Source organism: Equus caballus, chromosome 6 (genome assembly GCF_041296265.1).
Source record: "Equus caballus isolate H_3958 breed thoroughbred chromosome 6, TB-T2T, whole genome shotgun sequence".
NCBI classification, from domain to species: Eukaryota; Metazoa; Chordata; class Mammalia; order Perissodactyla; family Equidae; genus Equus; species Equus caballus.
The window spans coordinates 51,373,558-51,380,464 of record NC_091689.1 but is presented as its reverse complement, the minus strand read 5'-3'; positions in this window follow the sequence as shown (position 1 = coordinate 51,380,464).

The following is a 6,907-nucleotide window of genomic DNA, read 5'->3' as shown; positions in this document are numbered from 1 at the left end:
CATTTTAAAACTGAAAGTCCCTCATCCCAGGAAACTCCTCAATCCTGGGCAAACTGAAATGGTTAATGTTCACCCTAATGGTAAGGGATGGTTCTTCATGCTTCTTGTGTATTTTCCACAATGGCAGGCTATAGTAGGAAGTGAATAATTTTTCTATGTTAACACTTATACAATGGTTTATGTGGATTTCTATATTGACAGTTATACAATTGTTAATATAGACTAAACATTTCCTGGCCCAGTCTGCCTTTCTAGTTATTTTATTTCTATGAACCTTATGTTTTAGCAATACTGAATTTTTTGGCTTTCCAAAGTCATGCATTTTCAGACAACTGTGCCTCTGCTTGGGCTATTTTCTTCCTGGAATGCTTTTCCATCCCTCTGAACATAGACTGAACTTATCCAACAAGGTCCAATTCAAATAGCACACTTTGTCACCAGCCTTCCCTGATACTTCCCTTTCTTTAAATTCCTCTATTCCCCAATAAAGTGACTTGCTTCCTCTGCTGTACTACCAGCATTTAAAAAAATTCTTTCTTATACCAATTGCTCCCTTGTGCTAATATGTGTCTACATCTTTGCTTTGGTTTCTAGACTACAAGTGCAAAGTGCTCTATTTTTGTTTTTTTAATTTTTATTTATTTATGTTTGGTGAGGAAGCTTGGCCCTGAGTTAATATCTGTTGCCAATCTTCCTCTTTTTCCCTGAGGAAGATTGTTGCTGACCTAACATCTGTGCTAATCCTCCTCTATTTTGTACGTGGGTCATCACCACAGCAAGCTGGCTGAACACTGTGTAGGTTCACAACTGGGATCTTAATGGTGAACCCTGGGACACCAAAGAGAGCCTGTGAACTTAACCACTATGCCACCAGGCCAGCCCCAGCTCTATCCTTTTGTTACTAGTGTCCAATCCTTTCTGGCACATAGGAATGCTTGCAAAATTGATTGTATAGTGTTTTATAAATTTTAAAGCTTATTTTACATGCAGAACCTCATTTGATTCTCTCAACAATTCTGTGAGCTTGGCAAAGTTGAGCATAGTATATTTGTTTGGCAGATGAACAAACAGGCTTAGAGATGGTGACTTGACCAAGGTTAGGTCCAGATATGCGTTGGGAATGAATCCCAGGGCTTCTGATCCCCACTCTTTCTACTAAATCCCACTGACAGTTAAAGGTCATCCAGCAGTCAGAATTACTGTGTGTGTAGATAAAATAAGTGATGCAACAATATTTGAAAAATAGACTTTGTGTAAAACCTCACCTTGTCTTTTCCCATCATTCAAAACCCATGCCACTCTGGAACATTTTTTCGCTTCCTCAATGTAGTTTTATCAGGTAAGAAACCTCCGCTAAAAAATTTGACCCTCAGTCAAATTGACAAAACTCCACAGGCCACTAAAGGTTAACCCTTACTGAATGAGAGAAGTTTTGTTATTAAAAGGATCTCTTTTATACCATGATATCAGGTATTCTCAGTTTCGATGTGCCTATCAAAATTGCAGCCCTTTTGTCTGACGGAATCTTTCCACTTCAGCTCTACTAAAACAGATTTCTAGCTGCCGGATAAGTAGCAATCCTTGTCCAAACGGGAAAGCTCCATGTGAGGAACCTAGCAGGAGAAAAGGGTTGTATTCCGCATCTGCTACTGAATCTGGGCTTTTTCTTTCCTCATCCCACCAGCTAAATGGGAATAATGCCACACCAAGCTCACAAGATCCCGCGAGAATTAGAGGCCCGGAAAAACGACTTGCAGACCTTAGTCCTAAACCCAGAAAAAATGCTATCATAGCTTCACACTTCTGTGGTTTGCTAATGTAACATGATCTACTCAGTATTGAAAGTAAGGCAATTACAATCCTAGTCGCTAGTACCCTCCATCCCATGCCTCTGGGTCTTTCCCCAAAGACACCGCCTTCCAGCTTTCCTCTGGGGACCTGGGAGGCGGAAAGGGTGCGCGCGCAGCGACGCTTTTATCCTGGGCGACCGACGTCACTGCTAGGCGCCTGGCGGCAGTTTGGCCAGGTGTTCGGTGGGCTTTCCAGAGACAAAAATGGCTATGGCCAGGGATTTTTACCTGTGCTACTACGTAGGGCACAAGGGGAAATTGAGTTTGAGTTTTCTCCTGACCGTGAGCAGAGGAGGGGTCGCCGGCGCCGCCCCCAGCGCGGTGCTGAGCTGGGGAAGGTAGCGAGGCGGACCGGCCGCGGAGGAGGGCTGCGAGTGTGCAGTGTGAGCTGAGGCCACTGCTTGAGACGAAACTCTAGGAGTTTAGGAATATATGAGGCATAAATGTGGTTCGTGAATAAAAGATAATTAGTAGGTGTAAATTAGTTCAGAAAAGGTAATCCTGCCAGATACTGAAAAGCTGAACCCAAGTGAATCAGAATCCCAGACTCAGCGCAGTGCTTGGGACCTTGCAGGTCACCTAGTTTATCGACCTAATACATAACGTGATCATTTCTGAGACTATCCCCACGGCTCAGGGATCCAAGGGAGGCTTACAATCTTCTGGTGACCAGTAACTTTCCCACTACCCGTTCTTCCATTTTATTCATTCAGTCGCTGTGTGTGAGGCAACATGTTGAAAAACGGATGAGACCTGCTCGGAAGGGGGCCCTCGACGTGTAGAAAAATGAGCATAGTGATGTGTTTTGCTTACTTAAGTAGAGTTATTCTCCATTGGATGCATCGAGAATACAAAAAAAGGGGAGAGGCTAGTTCTACGTGAAGGAATCAGGACAAACTTCCTAGAGAAGTTGACGGTTGAGAGGAGTCTTGAAATGAGAGTATTTTTCTTGGTCTCTGAGGGAAAAAAAGTCGTGGGAGCAGCATGAATAGAGGGTGACGTGGAACTGCCTGCTGCCCGCGTGGTGTGCAGCAGATTCTATCTTTTGACAGCTCCGATTCTCTTTAGAGAGGGTCATTGTGTATTGAACTCTTCATAGAACAAGGACAGTCCAACTGCATAGACTTTTCTTTTTTAAACGCATATTATTTTCTGTGCAACGTGTAAATACGAAAATTTAAGGTGCAGTAATGAGTAAGACTTTAATTTTCCTCGAGGAGTTATGTCTTGGTGAGAGACAGACATGAAACTAACCATAAAGCAGTTTGGATATTAAGTGCATTGTTCATGCTTTGGACAAGTTCTATGAGAGGATGAAAGAAAGATTAGGGGAGGATCACGCAGTAGGAAAGGGGAAGCATATCAGACATTTCAGGCAGAACTTAAGGAACTAGAGCCCTGCAGTTATTTAGAAACAATAATCACCTTATTCTCCCTTGTTCTCCTCAGGTCTCTTCTAAATTTAGCCAAGGAACCAATTTACCTGAATTCTCCATCTGTTTTCTTACATGATATTGTTTTCAGTACCTTTTTGTATGAACAGTTTACAGCTTGTTTATATCTCCTTTAGCCAGTGACATAAATTAAGTAGTCTTATATCATCAAGAACATTTCATGCCAGAGCAGTGGTTCTCATCCGTTTATCTGCCACCACACCATCCACACACTTTCATCAGTAATATTGGCTCACAAAGACAATGATTCCTAAGGGATTCACCTCATTTTAGAAGATCAGGACCACCTTACCTTTGTACTTGGGCGACTGACCAGGCGTGAGGAGAAGCATGTATCAGGGAGTACAAAAGTCATGATGGATTAAAACTAAAGGCAGATCAGCTAACAAACGGGCCAACTTTTATCTAGAAGCAGCATGTAGTTTATATGCTTCCTAGTCAGAATTCTAAGATACTGGCATTGCCATATTATATACATGCATTAAGTTGAAGGAAAGTAATTAACAGGGAACATTTTGGAGTAGTGGGGAAAGCATGAGTATCGGAAGAAGGCAGATCTAGATCTGAATCTTGTGTGACCCTGGGCAAGTTGCTTAACTATTTTTTCAACTATGAATAGGTGAGAGAATAAACCCTACTTTTTGAGGTTGTTCTACAGATTAGACTAAATGCTCTGGGTAAATCACTTAGCACCAATACAAACATATAACATGAACTTTAAAAGAAATGTTTGAGGGGCCAACCCATTGCCGAGTGGTTAAGTTCACGTGCTCTGCTTTGGTGGCTGGAGGTTCCTTGGTTCAGACCCTGGGTGTGGACCTATGCATCCCACATAGAAGAAATAGAATGACCTACAACTAGGATATACAACTATGTTCTGGGGCTTTGGGGAGGAAAAACAAAAAGAGGATGATTGGCAACAGATGTTAGCTCAAGGCCAATCTTCCTCACCAAAAAGCATAAAAAAAAAAGAATGGGCCTTTGTTCTGAAACAGAAGACATCTTGATGTCAAAAATAGATAAATTAAAAAAAATAAAAATAGGGATCAGACCAGTGGTGTAGCAGTTTGTGTGCTCCGCTTGAGAGGCCTGGTGTTTGTCAGCTCAGATCTTGCACATGGACCTATGTACCCCTTATCAAGCCATGCTGTGCCAGGCGTCCCACATATAAAGTAAAGGAATATGGACACAGATGTTAGTTCAGGGCCAATCTTCCTGAGCAAAAAGAGAACGTTGGCAGCAGTTCTTAGCTCAGGGCTAATCTTCCTCAAAAGGTAAATAAATGAATAAGTAAAAAATAAATAAATAAAAGTAATAAAATAATAAAAGAAATGTTTGTTCTTTTTTCAGATTCCCTGTCTAGTTCTTGATATAGCTTAAGAAAATAGGCCTAAAAAATGGCCCTCCCATTATACTGAAAGACACTGAAGGCATGGAATACTTAAAAATTATAGTGAATATTTAAAAATTATATTAAAGTCATGGAATATTTAAAAATTTGACTAACTTCAACTTACTAGTAAATTTTTGAGTATCTACATGTCTAGCATTGATCTTATGCTAGGAGGGAAGAAATATTAATAAAAGTAGTAGTTTAAAACAGTCTTCAAAATTGCTTGTGATGTCATTTCTTTACCTTTTTTAGCAATTTTTGCTATTATAGATTGAATTTTTTTCCACTCTGCCAACAACAGCAATTACAAAAATCATGTCATGATCAGAAAAGAGGTAAGGATTTTTTGAATGTCTCATTTTTTTATATTTAGCTCATTTTTCTCATGTCTATTGAATTTACAAAAGTACATCCAAGGCTGTAGAGTAAAGAAGCCAATTTATAGATTGACAGGGCTTCTACGTACATTAGATGTAATTGTAGCATCTGTAACAACAAAAGAAGCAATCCAAATATATTAATTTGTAGCCCCACATTTGAACATACCATTTAATTTGTTTTATAATTTGTCATTCTATTCTATTCTATTCTATTCACTGTTAATTGATAACACTATGAATTTTAAATAAAAGGACAAAAGTTAGAGATAAAAAAAGTTCAGCGCACTATGATGTGCACTTGCATTCATCTCTGTTCACCTCATAGATTTTGCATTGTCACCGTTAAACACTTGGAAATATTTGAGTCCCATGTTACAGGATAATCAGTTTTAAAAGGGGGTTGGTGCCGTGAAGAGGGAAAAATATGTATTAAAGGAAAGGGCAAGAGAGTGAAGAAAAATCATAGTATGCATGATTCTCTCCCATCTTGTACTTTTGGAACCAGAATTAAATTTTTCTGTGATATTCTATTTGAATATTCAGGGTCGTAACTATGTTTTAGCGTTTCCTTCTGGTTTGTGGGAAGAAGTAAAAGAGGCATTATGATATTTTTATTATAACTTTTTTTTATTTTTATAGTTTTATTATAACATATAATAAATATAGCATATTTATTATAACATATTATAACATTTTATTATAACATTGTGTATGTTATTATAACATACACAAGAGTATAATAGAAGTGAAGAGAATTATTGATGACAGTGAAATTACAAAAGAAGATGATGCTTTGTGTCTTGCCCCTGACGAGGTTGACTGACACGTTCAGTGAGTCTGTAGATGCGTAAATATTAGAAATTGGTAATATAATAGTTGTGTTTCTCTTTATTTATTTAAAATAGATCCTTATTGATTCTTTGGTTTTCCGTTTAGTAGGCACCTGGTAAATACTCTTTAATTTTCTTTGACTTAGCCTCATTTTCTGGGCTACCTCCTAGTAGTAAAGGAGTTGATACCTGGCTCTAAACTTAGACATCTTTCTGAACAGTCTTCTCTGTAGCCACCACAAAGTTAGGATGTTTTCACACTGTTATGAATAATTTATATTGTACATAAATCATTTTTATTAGGAATAGGTACAGGTGTTTGTTAAATTCAAGACTTAGGATCTCACTGACTATGTAAAATTTACTGTCTCCAAATTTATAACTTTGAAAAGTCTTATTTGCATCTTTGTGCCCCAGAGAGGGATTTCATTGGTTTCTTTATTCAGACTGACCATTGCCTTTGCCTCTCATACTCCCTGCAGAGTAATTGATGTGTCTCAAAGGGCTTCTGAAGAGCTCTGGAGGCCTGATTTCACTGGGTAGAAAGATAGTGTGATTTCTGAATTGGATCTTTTCAACTCTTGGAGAAATGAGATATGACCCAGGAGGAAGAAAATTTTAACTTCATTTTTGTATATTCCTGAGGATTATACTTTTTAAGACGTTCTTTGCCTAGAAGGAAATGTAGAGAAGTCTAACATGCTGACACTCTGTAGCAGTAACTTAACTCTTCTATTTTAAGAGATGTTATTTAGGAAAGCAAAGGAAATAGTTAACAGTATTTATTTTATGCAGTGTACACACTTGTAAAAAGTAATTTTAGATCTGTTTATTTTATGTGTATATGCATATGTACTCAAAACCAAACTGCAGCAGTAAACCCTTTGTCTGTTTTAGATTCAGGGAGAGCCCAGTGTTTCCATCTACTCACTTAGTGATGTGTTCACGTGTTTTGGTTCATGGGGAGGATTAGACATGCTCCAGAAATTGTCTGTTGGAT